This window comes from Aphis gossypii, chromosome 3 (genome assembly GCF_020184175.1).
Source record: "Aphis gossypii isolate Hap1 chromosome 3, ASM2018417v2, whole genome shotgun sequence".
NCBI classification, from domain to species: Eukaryota; Metazoa; Arthropoda; class Insecta; order Hemiptera; family Aphididae; genus Aphis; species Aphis gossypii.
The window spans coordinates 28,418,439-28,432,976 of NC_065532.1; the positions used below are offsets into that span (position 1 = coordinate 28,418,439).

The 14,538-nt window shown below is 25.7% G+C and overlaps 1 long non-coding RNA gene across 1 annotated transcript; it reads left to right on the forward strand.

Moving 5' to 3' along the window:
* The first annotated feature begins 7,482 nt into the window (after window positions 1-7,482).
* LOC126551279 (uncharacterized) lies at window positions 7,483-13,263 on the forward strand. Its single transcript, XR_007605151.1, has 3 exons — window positions 7,483-7,618; window positions 7,847-7,953; window positions 13,037-13,263. It is a non-coding gene; the product is annotated as an uncharacterized LOC126551279 (long non-coding RNA).
* The last annotated feature ends 1,275 nt before the right edge of the window (window positions 13,264-14,538 follow it).

Genomic DNA, 14,538 nt, shown 5'->3' on the forward strand with positions numbered 1-14,538 from the left:
TATTATAAGAAGAAAAAAAATTTTATGAGTTTTTGGAGAAACAATGTCGTAAAACAAACGTAATTAATGTGTCGGCGCGTATTTTTATTTTTCGTATCGTTCACTCATCATTAATTAATCTGCTATCTGCAGTAATCGCGTATTTTTGTATTATGTATCCATATGTATGTTGTGTTGTAAATAATATATAATATTATTTAAATGTTGTATAACGCTGGGCTCACTGAGCGAGCGTTTTATATATTATTAAAATAAGAAAAAAGATTATTACAATTTACTATTATTACTTATTATCATTATATTATTATTATAATTATTATCTCATCATCGGTTTATATAATTTAAGGAATTGACGTTTAATATGTCTATGTACGTTTTATTTTTTTCTTGTCATAATCCTTAGGTATCGACAATATACTCTGCCACTCAGTTACAAGTTTGGTGATGTTTTGACCGTGATCGATCCACGTATTATAATATTAAACGGTTGATATATATTATTTTTAAGTGTCGTAGCAAATACCTAAGTTCTAAACACGTGTATTTCTATGGAGTTTGTATATTATTATGTATATTGTAGTATTTTTAATTCTAGTCACTTTATTATTATCATCATTTATAATTTTTTTTTTTTTCATAATTATTATTCACTATATTTATATACAGTGTATATTTTATTTGTTGTACATAATATCATATTATATATTATAATAATAATAGTAATAATAATAATAATAATATATATATATATATTATATAATATATACTATTGAGTTAAGTTTTTAGTATTACTCATATGAAGAATCTGTGTTTTGATGAAAAAAAAATGAAAATAATATTTATTATTCACGAGTAAAATATATATATACTTAATAAATGTTTGTCTTACAATACATTTATAATATAATATATTATATACATTTTTATTTTTTAACATAGCGTGAATTTTAGTTACTTACCTATTATCCACTTGCACCGAGAACGTCCTATTTAGTATTTTTATGTTTTCAGTACAATAACAGAAAACGTACCTATATATATATATATGTATTAAGTTTATACATATAAAATAATATATGAAATCAAGTCGGTACTGGAATTCCGCGGGCAAACCGATATTCTATCGAATGAAGTACACCAAAATACACCCGTACACAACAAAGGTCATATTACAAAATTGTATCCAAACCCCGAGATGCGAGCGATGATCCGTACACAATATCGTCATAAATATGTATAATATACCTATAACATATATTAGAGCCACCACGTAGATATAACCAGCCAGACTATATGACAGTAAGTACCTATATTCACCAATGTAATATACTCGTCACGTTTACGTATAATAAGTATGTATCATAATATTATAACGTATAATGAATAATATTACCAGTTTTCGTGTTTTGTTCCCGTATCAGTTTCGAAATTCGAATCCGATCTGTCGCCGGATATATTTTTTACGAGTCGTCGAATCGCTCACGTATACGCTTCAACGATGTAAGCATACTCGGGGGAGTATTATAATAATATTATTGAGAACTAATAATAAGCTCAATTCCATCAATTGTATATATATAAAATAACACGGGTATATATACATTACATTTTACAAAAATTTCCTCTCGAGACGACACAAACGAGTTTCTTTTTCACGCCTTTTGGAGATTTTTATCGGGAAAAATTGTGACTATTATTTTTACTGTTTATTTTATTTTTATTTTAAATTCCACTACAGCAACACATCATCGTCTGCTATATTTTATTATTTTTACTATGAAACACATAATTTTAAAACAAACTAATTATTCAATTTACCATATTATTTTTATATTATATTTTTTGGTCATACCAACGTCACCGCCGTAGAGGTGTAGAAAGAATACTCGTTTTAGAACAAAGGAATAAGGATTAAGGATTACGATCAAAGGAGTACAAGATGCAATCGTAACTTAGTATTTAACTTAAAAAAATAAAATAAAAACGATTTAAAATTAGTAGGTATATTTTTTTTCTAAATGCCGAAAAAATTCTCTGAATATGAAATCTAGCACTACATTGGCCTGAATATATAATTTTTAATGAATGTGAAAGCTCATTATAGTTATATGAGGGCTGTGAATTGAATGCATTAAAACATCAAAAATAATTACCAACATTTCAGTTTAAAACGAATAATAACTCTAAAAAAACAAACAAAATAATTGGTAGTAAAAAAATAAAATATCAAAATTGAATTTATTGTTATATAATTCAAATTTTCTGATAAGAACACTATACATTTGCAATATAAGCTAAAAAATGGACTTTTCTATACATTTACAGGTTATTTCACGATTTTGGTTTTTCTGTTGACCTTCGTTAGGAAGACCTCTAGCATTTATATTCATTGAGAGAAAGAGAGAACAGATATTTGAAAAGCGTACACGTGTGTAGTGTGTACATTATCGGCCGACGAATGACAATTCGACGATATACAGTATAATACGGTCTTACGCATACTAAAAACGGTAATAAAAAATAACCAATATATCGATGTTTAAACGCACACTATTGTGTTAAGTATAATTTTATTTATTTTAGGATTCTATTTTTATTGTATTTCGTTTTTAATAGGATTTCTTTTAAATACATTTTGAAATTAAATGTTTATTAATATATCTTTAATGTCACACTGTCGTAAAATTGCATATGCGATTCCTATAAAATTTATCAATGTATGTGTGGGTATGTATGCTTCTTTTTATGTCAATTTTGAATACAAAAAAATATAATTTTAAGATCCTTTATGAGACCAAGAATTATCAATACAATTGTAGACAATTTCCAAAGTAGGTAAGCTGTTGACTTTTTGCTACCAAATTTCATGTCTGTTAGTGAATTTTATCCCAACTACTACTAAAATATTTTATTGATATATGATTTCGGAAAATCATCTTAAAACTTAGGTAGGTATAATATGTTTATTATAAACCATTACAGTATTTTAAATAATTTGCAACTAATTTGTAACTTTGATAAAAAAAATACTGCAACACATTTCAAACGTCATGAAAAAAAAATATCAAGGCGCTAACTCTGAACACAAAATATCATTAACGGGAGTTATACTATACATAATATAATTGCCAATAAAGATTTAAGAGGAAACCTCGAGCACAATAAATTGAACAGTTAGTATTAATAATAATATTTGATAGATCTGCATAAAATTCTAAAGTAAACACTGAACAATTTACATATTATAATTGTTAATTGTCGAATTTATTGTGTTAAATGAAAATTTGTCCGAATAACACATTTCATTCGAATGGATAATATTTAATATTTATATGACCTGCTTCAGTTTGGACAGACTGTTTTTTAAACACATTAGTCTTAATAACATAAATAATTGGTTCTACATATCTAATCTGCCTAAACATACAGTAGTACCCGAACACTATAATAACCCGTTATATCTGGCACTGAACTTTCTCCCTGGTTTTTTCTCCCTGATAAAAAAATTATACCAACATTCAATCGTTTTTTTTTTTTTGTTTAAATTAATATTTAAAAACTATGATTGGTTATTGAATCAATATAATCAATACTTTTATATACTCGCAAGAGAATTATTCTTTTAGATGATTTTATAATGATAGAGATAGACTAGCTAATATCAACTGATAGCGATTACTGTTGATGTCAACCTCTGCCATTTTATGTCATTCAATATAAATAATAAATATAGGTAATACGTTTGTTTATAACTAAAATTATTTTAGTTAAATAACTAATTAAGACAATTTAATACTACCATACAAAATGATTTCTAAATAGGTGATATTCATAATTCGTATTCGTATTTAGACATAATTATTTAATGAAATATATGAACCTGTCTATTATTTGGTATGAATTAAATAATTTGTAATTTGTTCGTTTTTATAAAGAATTAGGTAGGTACAGGTAATAATAAACTGCACACTATTGGTGATATTAATTAAAATTATCGAACACTTTTTGACTTTATTTTATATTGTAATGTATTTTTATAATAATATAAATTCTATTCGGTATACGCTACGGTTATCACTTAATCAGTTTTACAGCATATATAAATATATTAATAATATTATAACTGCCTATAAATATTGATTATAGCTATGGTATATAATCTCAAGTTCAATAGGTTTTCGACGGATTATATTATTTGGTATAAGTTTGAATTGAAATATATTAGTTTTTTATTACACCAGCAGTATATTTTATATTGTTACCTAGCTAAATATAATATTCTAAATATATTATATACAGAATAATATACATATATAGTGTGTGTATTTAGAGGAGCGGCGTGTTGAGGTACCGGTCTGGACGCCGACAGCGAATCATATTTCATCGGGAAACGATGTAACGGTGAACACTGATAAATAATATAATATATATTTATATTATAATAAAATAAAACGCGATCTATAACGCCTTAATTATCCACAAATCCGATCGTAACAATATTTTAACCGTACGACGCATATAATAACATTAACGATAATGCGCAGTAGTTCGGATCAGACGAAAAACATAAATTTATACGAGTTATTGAACTCAATGCTCATTTTATGTACTATATAATATTATACACTATAATATAGTTGTGCAAATCGCAACACGCTATGTTTCATAAGATTGTTTTAATATTGTATATTATATTTTGTAGGACGGTGTGATTTTATAAAAAAGCAATCGGACTACGCAGTAGTCTGCTGCAGCGGTAGTTCGGAATGCTGTACCTACTGTTATAATAATAATTATTGTGATCTGTTATAAATCGCCGCGATTATAATAATTAATTTAATGGCAATGGGATGATGATGGTAATTGCCATTTTACATTATTACGATTGACGTTTATCTTACTATAATCGCGTGCACATAATATAATATAATGTATAGTACAATAAATAATGTTATATGCTGAATGAAATCGTACCCTTTTCACCCAAAACTGCAGTTGAGATGATATTTTACAAGAGATGATGCAACGTTTCATAGTGTGTTTCCTGACAAAATATGTGAGTCCTTATGATGTGTGTCAACAAAAAAACCCTATTGGTTAAGTTTAGAAGAATTTATTTTTGGCGGACCTAACTCGTTTATAGCAAGATATGCAGATAAGTATATTAAGTTATTTTTTTCACTATCATAATAAAAATATCACTACAAACGAGTACCTATAGTAGCTAGTCTGTTTAAACGAAAAATTTAGTAAATGGAAAACATATTAGAATTAATATTGAATAACAATATTACTCAGCTGGCGTTATAGATATAGGTATTAATTACAGTGTGCTCATTGTAAAACAAAACGCGAGGAATTCTTATAATACCAATTTCAATAGATGCGCTACACTGCATATATGTCCGAATAAAGACCGTTAATTTTTTATTTAATGCAGTTTATAAAAGCATATAAGATATTATACATAATAATATAATATATTATATTGTTTTTTTAAAGCTTACGCTTACCGATTCCCGTCGAACCGGTTTACGAACTTTAAAATAGCCCTAATTGTACATATATATAGTTGATCGATGACATCGAATTGGTGTTATACATTATTATATTTTACAGAGCTATATTACGATTTACTACATAATATAATAGACATAAACGTATGGCTTATTAATCGCCTTTTATTGGAACCATTGCCGGCATTACCTGTAAACTATAAAGTCTCGCCAAACATCATGATTATAAATAATTATTATTTACTGTTATATACAGTAGATAAATACAAATACGTCTTCGGCTATAAACATTTAGGGTGTGTCGCCGTACTTGTGCCCTGCATACCGTCACTTCATGCATCGTCTGGAAAATGGCCAATGAAAAAAAAATGAATACACCTTTTGATTTTTATAATAATTTTCTATAGTCGTTCGAGTACGAAAAAATGTAATATATTGGTTCTTAAAACACTTTTATGATACCTATCGAAAATGTAATAAATCATTTTCAATACCTCATCGAGTCAAACTCTTTATAATATATTATGTGTATGCGATGTAATCTGTTTAAGATCCTTATATATATATATACTCGTACATATATTTCACCGAATAAAAATAAATTTTATTATTTTATCGTTTTTTATCTAAAAAAATAAATAAATAAACTATAAGGCTGCAATAGGTGAATTGAAAAAAATCAAATCAATTATATTCTAATTTTTTTTATTATTATTTACTTCCAGCTGCTTAAAATATTTTACTTAATTAATAATATTTAACAATGTACCTATACTTAATTTGAAAACTATGCAAATGTTCGAATACTTTTATTATTTATTATACAGATAACGTATGCTGAAAAAAAAATGCTTTAAAACAAGATTTTTTATACGCAATAAATATTCTGAAATAACAATAGTGTCGCTTATATATAACTACTATTGTGTCATTCTAATATACCCTATAATATGATATTATAAAATGTGGACTATTTAGAAAGTGATTGATTCTCTATGAGTAATATGATCATTATTTTGCCGGTGAGGTGACAGTCAAGTTTTTATCACTACTATCCTGCACGAAATATAAGCAATGAACGTCTCACATAGAAATGATTATCCTGTACACAAGGTGATATTTTTTTAAGTACCTAAACACTCATTTTTTCAAAAATTAATAACGATTTTTGAAATTTTTTTCACGCGATTTTAAGTCATAACAAACCGGCATTACTAAAAAAATGTATAAAATCGTTCTTTAAATATTTTTTTAAATGACAGAATATAATTTTAAATTAATATATGAAATCATTTTATTTAAATTTCGAATAATTATAATAAATAGATAACAATTATAACTCATAACTTTTGAGTTAAGATTGACTGAGTATAGTGGACCAATATAGTTTGCAAATATTCCCTAACTCCTAACTCTTGGCCCACTTCACTCGGCATATTATTTATGTTTAACATACTAATTGATACTAACACTGATTAAGTCTGTGAAGTTGGCACCCCACTTATGCTATCGACTTTAAACCAGCGACAATATTTTGCAACTCAATTGCAACAATTTGTAACACCAATTTCGGGATTTGGAATACACACATTTTCCAGAAAATTCGATTTCAATTACAAAACCAAATTTTAAAATATAAATTTCAACCCTTCCAAGTTAAAACTAAATCTTTCCTATTATATACATTATACATACTTAGAATATATTATACAGATTTCAACATCAAGTTTGGAACCGGAAATTTAACATTTTCTATGTGAAAAATAATAATAATCTTGTAATATAAAATTTTATAATTCTTTTTTGTTTTAAACTTCGTCACCAATATTGTTAAAATGTCAACTCAAATGTAATCACCGAATATATTCATTTTTTTGGCTTATAACACGATACAGACGTTAGTTAATATAATATCTAGCCTTAATCAATGGCACAAACTTCAAACACAAAATGTTTAAGTATTTTGTTGATTTAAAAAAAAAAAATTAAATAATCGTTAACCAACAACACTTAAATGAAGTTGGTACCTCGACTTATAATAATGAGTTATACAACTAAAAACGTTTTACCACACGACTGCCAACGTTTTGTTATTTTTTGAAGTATGTATAATATAAATTTTAATTTTAAAATTTGGTGTTGCAATTTAAATCGGATTTTCTGGAAAATGTGCGGTGTTACAAATTCTGAAATTGGAGTTGCAAATTGTTGCAATTGAGTTGCAAAATATTGCTTTGGTTTGAAGTCGATAGCATAAAGTGGGGGTGCTAATTTCACGGAAGATTCACACAGATAAATAATTATTCTTTCAACATTTTTTACGTTTTCAGAAAAAATCATTTAGTTTTAGAAAACTGTATAAAAATGTATGCCGGGATTCAAAAAAAAAAAAAAACAAAACAAAACAAAACAAAAATAATGAAATAATGATGAAAAAGTAAGTAGTAAAAATGAACTTTTTCAAAAATTATATTTAGTAGTTACTTCAAATTATTACAAGAAAAAAACATCCATAAATATTAATATTTTCATATTAAATAAGTATTTACATTTAAAACAATTACCTTATCAAAATATTATAATATAATATTATGTGTATAATATGTCTTAAATGGTTGGAATTGAAACGAATATACAGTTTAGGACAAATAAAGCAGTGGCGTATTTACGGGGGGGATATGGGGGATAGATCCCCCCTTGGTATTTTTTTTACTAGTAAGTTTAATAACATTGGTAAGTGTACCCCCCCCCCCCCACCGTCAAGGAAATTATGTTTTCCAACTTATATCCCCCCCCTGGACAAAATCCTAAATACGCCGCTGAAATAAAGCGCTTAAAAATCTATCGGCAAATTCGTAAAACACAAACGATATAATAATATAATATTCATAAAGCAGCGTACCATTAAGGATTATAAATCGAATGCAGAGTCGTAAACACATTTTAAAAGCATATAATACCCATACATACCAATATAATACGTATATATTATGGGAAATCTTCTTTTAAAATCTTCGACCGAAAATTGAATAATATAATAGATATTTATATCGTTGTTAGTAATTCATTTAATTTTCAAACTTGTTTGTTTAATGTGTGTCTCGTTGATTTTTTATTAGAATGTTTTTTTTTAATTTTAACACAACAAATTATAGTAATAAAAGTGATAAATGAAATCCCGGTTTTACGTATAAGAGTGGTTTTATTGGTCGCGCAGTTAAGAATTAATGATTATTCAGATTTTGCGTTAAAAATCATTTTATAAAGCAATAGTAAACGTTTTTAAAATATACGACACGGTAGAAATATTATTCGTTAATAAATCGTGTTAAAAGTAAATTTAAGTACCTAGTAAATCGTCTCATTTTCCATATGTTTGCTTGGCCGTATAAAGGCATAATTTTTTATTTTTATTTTGGGAGAAAATCTAAACTCCAAAGTCATCTTTCTTAAATATGCAATATATATAGGTATAATATTCAGTTCATAGTTATATCAAATATTTAAATACTCAGGTAAAGTATATGCGATGTACCTACTTATGAGTTTAAACTCTAAATACGATTAAATACCTCCATTGTGATAATATTATTGTAGCATTCATACCAAACGTTATAATGTCAGCGCACAGCTGAAGTCGTCAATTCGACGTGATAAAATTTACATTGTTAAAACAACGGTAAACGTTCGTCTAAACTGTAGTACGTGATAAATATTGTAATACTCGAGTCTATTTTTATATATATTATATATATATATATATTGTTTGATGATTTATAGATGTTAAAAATAAAAATCGGAACAACACAATAAATAGCTATAACCGATATATTATTAATTATATGCTATAAAATACGCTTGGCAAAATAATTGCCTATGATTGTTCATAAATTGTTTTTCTCGTTTAATTTTTGCAACAAATAAATCAAATTTGAAGTATATTTTTAGAGTTTCATATATAACTGGTATCAATTGTGACACAAATACACGGTAACAATTGAGTTAATATAATTAATCCGTGGCGTCGAACTCAAATAACCAGACTAAATTATTGGGGAAACAGTGATTACTGATTAGATTCATTAATACTGTGATCTATATAAAGTGACTTTATATAAGTAGTTAAAATGATCTTAACACGTAAACACTTGCTTAATGATTAAAGTATAAGTACAAAAATCTATAGATAATATTCTTTTCTTAAGTTTACAGATAACTTAGTTGAATTCACTAAAATATTAAAACTGACTACATAAAATTGGATCAACTGAGCACAAATATTTTATACTACACCATGGGTCAAAAAAAGAATATGAATGCGCTGATAAGACTTAAATATTATTTTACTTTATCCATAAAGTATCGATCCCTCCTTATTGCCCATACTATAATAATATAACATTATTGTACCAATATAATATTAAGTCTAGTAGATTAGTAGAAGTCATAAACTCATAACTAACTTTTAAATTAAAATATCAATAAAAATCTGTTAGGTTCCATAGATAATATTACTACTTTATTTAGACCTACATAACCTCAACTAATACATTATAATATGAATCTATATTTGATTGTATGAATTAAATTCTCTTAATATTGGACATTTTTTTTTTTTTTTTTTGAAATGAATGATATTGTTATTACAATGAACTTTTTTTATTTGTTTTTAAATACACGTTTTGTAGTAAAAGAAATACTTTAATTTTTAAACATAAAATATAGTATAAATTTAAAATATACTTTTTGGTAGAAAATTGAATGTAATGGAAATAAAATAATTTCAGTACGTTACAAAATAATCCGGAAAAAAACAGGGATTTTTTACAGAAAACAGAATTTTTTTGATGTAATTAAAAACGAATAACTGTAGATACATGCAATTTTTAAAAAATGTTTTTCAGTATATTTTTGTTAAGTATGTCGAATCTCAAGGGGGACAGTAAAAAAAATCGAGAGATCAAAAAATTTGAGACATTGAGTTTTTATCAAGCAATAATTATAATAAAATATTTAATAAATCAATTTTCTTTAAAAATGTGATGTCATTAAATTTTGTTTTTTATTACTTCTGCTCTCCACGATATCTTCCAAATTGGATATATCGAAAAAGCGCTATCTTCTATACTTGTAGTGGTCTCAATAAAATGTTTTTAAAGCGTGTTTAACTTGTTAAATTGTAACTACAGTAACTTCCTCCCCATTTTATGGTAGCTCTTCACTCTCGGTGGAATTTTCAATGTTTTCTGGATAAAATGTTCTCATTTGTCCGTGTTCCTACCGTAATAAAAATATTATTTGTGTACTCAATATAAAGAAAAACAATTAAAATTATATCGAATTACCAAGAGTAAAATGCTATTGAGTGTAATGATAGTTCAAGGGGATTTAGTTCGAGATAGCGAAAAATTCGAGATAGTGACGTTCGACATAACATGAATCTATTGTATAATTTATATTAGCATTTTATGTACATAGAATAATCTTCAAAATATTTTTACTTTGATATTACCTTAAGTTTAACTCTATAATAATGATTTGGTTTGACAATATTTTATACATTAGCTCTTTAATAATTAAATACAAATATTATTTTTTTTTAAACCATAATCAATTACTCAAAGCTAAAATGTATAATTTTATTATTTGATAATAATAATTATTGTTATACTTAAAAATAATAAGCTAATTTATATCAACATAGTGGGCATTTGATAATCAACCATAATATTTCTAAAGTTTAAAAATATGGCATGATAGTATTTTATTGATTACTCCAAAGATAATAATTTCAATAATCATAATTCATTATACACTATACTATAATAGTTTAAATCATAGGATTGAGTGATCCTTCGTATGTAGGTATTATATAATAATATAGCATATTATATTATTAATAGGATAATGTTTTGCCCCTTAACTACCTGCGATGGAACAGAGTTACACGCAATCATATTTAGCTGCATCAATAGATGCGATAAATTATAAATCATATCAAAATATTTAATATCGTTAACGTATTTTACTATTAACTAATAGTAAAATTAATTTATTGGTACGAATGTAATTCAAAAAATTACATTGTAATATAAATCTGTTACAATAGGTGAGTATTGAATGTTGCATAATTACCAACAACAGATTTATGAAGTATTTAAATAATACCTACATACTATTTTTTGTCTGAGTATAAAAAAGTGCCAACAGACAAATTCTGTAAAAAATTTCTAGCATTAGGAAAATAGCTAATATACCTAATGTTATAATATTCCATATTATGATACATCTACTTTAATTACATTTTAATTAATAGTAAGCTTCTAAATAAATATTCTGTTAAAAACTATTAACTTTTTAATAAATAAATATTTTGTAATTCACTCACAAATACAGTTCTGGTTGTGTCCTTTTACTGTCAACACCACATATTTTACGGGATATTCCTTTTCTACACTCCAATCCATCTAAATTTTAAGCTTTTATTAATAAAATAGAATATTCGTTTGATAATCAATATCGAATAATTAATATAGCCCGTTGATATTTTCTTTAAAAAAATTCACTTCTGAACTATTAAAAACTCAAAATTGTCTTCAAAACTTGTTAATAACGGTTTCCAGTTACATCGAAAAACGCGTAAGGCTGACAAAAATAAATGCAATACCTATAAAATATCATGAATGCATCGGAACGCAACGCTCTAACTGGACAAATTGAAATGTGCTTGTGGTTAAAAGAATCTTTTTTTGTATTATTATAATATTATATGTGTATGGTATATATTATATAGGTTTTATGTACAAAACGTATGTGCATGGTTTAAGTAGATTCAACTGTAAATTATTAGGTAGCGTTTTCTCTTCGTGAATTTTTTTTTAACGTTTTTCTGTAAACCGAAGTAATTGTATCACATAGCTGGTAATTTTATATTATAATGCATGTATTGCATCTGCAGAATATTAGGCACGTGTTTTTCTCTGCGATTCTCTATTACATAGATTATAGACAGTAGTCGCTCTCGAAGGTTTACGAAACGAATATAATTATATTATACCCATATTATTATATACTAGTAATATATACAATATTATGTACGGCGGCGGCGTGTTAAAACTGGTTTACTATATGTTTCGTGTACAACTTGTAAAAACTTTATTACAATATACAATATACATATTATAATATTATTATGTCCATCGGGCGTATACGCTGCATACTATATAGGTACCTACGTGCACCTATATAATACGTATATTAGAATATTATTATGTATAAAGAGCATCACGATAGTTTTACAATATTTTACATTACCTATTATATGTTTTCACGAATGCGATAAGTGCCTTCAATATTATACGAATAATCTCAGAGTAGTTTAATGTAGGTTAAAATGTTAAATGACAACCGTTATATAATAACAACTAAATTCTGACAATTAAAACCAAATTAAAAAAAAAAGACAATTTCTAGTTTGATTGGATAGCTTTTATACCTATTTGATTGATTTTTTTTTTCAGGAAAACTGTCCGCAGTCCCATTAAACAATAACGATGAAAAACCTATTATGTTATTAACTGTTGCAATAACGTGTGATGAAGCGATGCGAAAAGACGTTGCCTCGATTAGTTGGTCACACACAAACTATAGGAATTGGACAAAAAATTTAAAATACTCTCACATATACGTATGTTATACAAATGTCATTTTAATTTACTGTACTACTGTACGCATGAATAACGTTGGTCTATACTCTATACACTATAATACTGTATTTCTTTAACCGACTGTCTATTATTTTTATTGATATTCGTATTTTATATACACCATTTCATGCAATACCTAATCATATTATTAGTAAAACAAAAAAAATTCCTACTTATATAATTAGTCTAATAGTTATTCTGAATTACACAATTTTCAGTATTTTAAATATAATAAATAAACTAAATAACTTTTGTAATATCATCAACTGGTGTGATTATGTGTTCGTTCCATACAAGTATGGTAAATTTGTGGTATAAAACAAAGTCATAAATTGCTTATCAATTATCAAACAATGTTTTATTGATTTCACGAAAATTGTTATAATCTGTAATTTTTAATAAGTCATCCGCTCTGTTATTTTGTCAAAACCATTTTAGCACTGAGGCTCTGAATACGGAAAATACATACTAAAATTATGATGAATGCGCCTGGACTGTAAATACAGATATACATATATAGAGAAGATTGAGTAAGTGAACTTACGATTCTTAATTTAATAATATATAATCTATATTTTATTTTAATTGTATATATTTACTAAATGTGTAAACTAATATGTTGTTATAAGCAATCTAAATCATATTTTAAATAATATTAACTCCCTACCTTCCCCACAACCTATGCTTAAAGAAGGTAGATATATTATATCTAAGAGATATTGTATTGTTGTATTTATAATGTGTACAATTTATCTTTTATATTTTATTTAAATAAAAAAAAAAAAAATTATTTGTATTATTATTGATAATTTTTTTAACAGGAAAAACAAAAGTTTTGTAATTTTCTAATGTATATTATAATTTTTGGAAAGAATTATTAATTATTAAAAATTTCCATAACAAATAAAAATAGTAATATACTAGGTATTACCTAGTACCTACCGCAGAATTTTAACGGCAGCGAGTATTCAGCGTATTATTAGAAACATTTATATTTGATATTGATATTAGAAAGAAAAAAATTAAAAATAAGTTAATTAATTCTTAAACAAAAATTCGAAGTTTCAGAAAAAAAGATAAGAATTAGCGTAAAATAATTATTCATTAATAATTAAAACAAAATAATAAAACCATGTAAATTATAACTTGTAAATAATAAAAAGAATTAAATATATTGTATTATTTAAACAATAATGAAAAATATAAAGTCGCAATTCATACATCATACTTATACTAAGCTAAGCTTATTTATAGTACTGGAGACTACGATTTTATTTCAAAAATGTTTTCCATTATTGTTTATTTTATATAAAGGA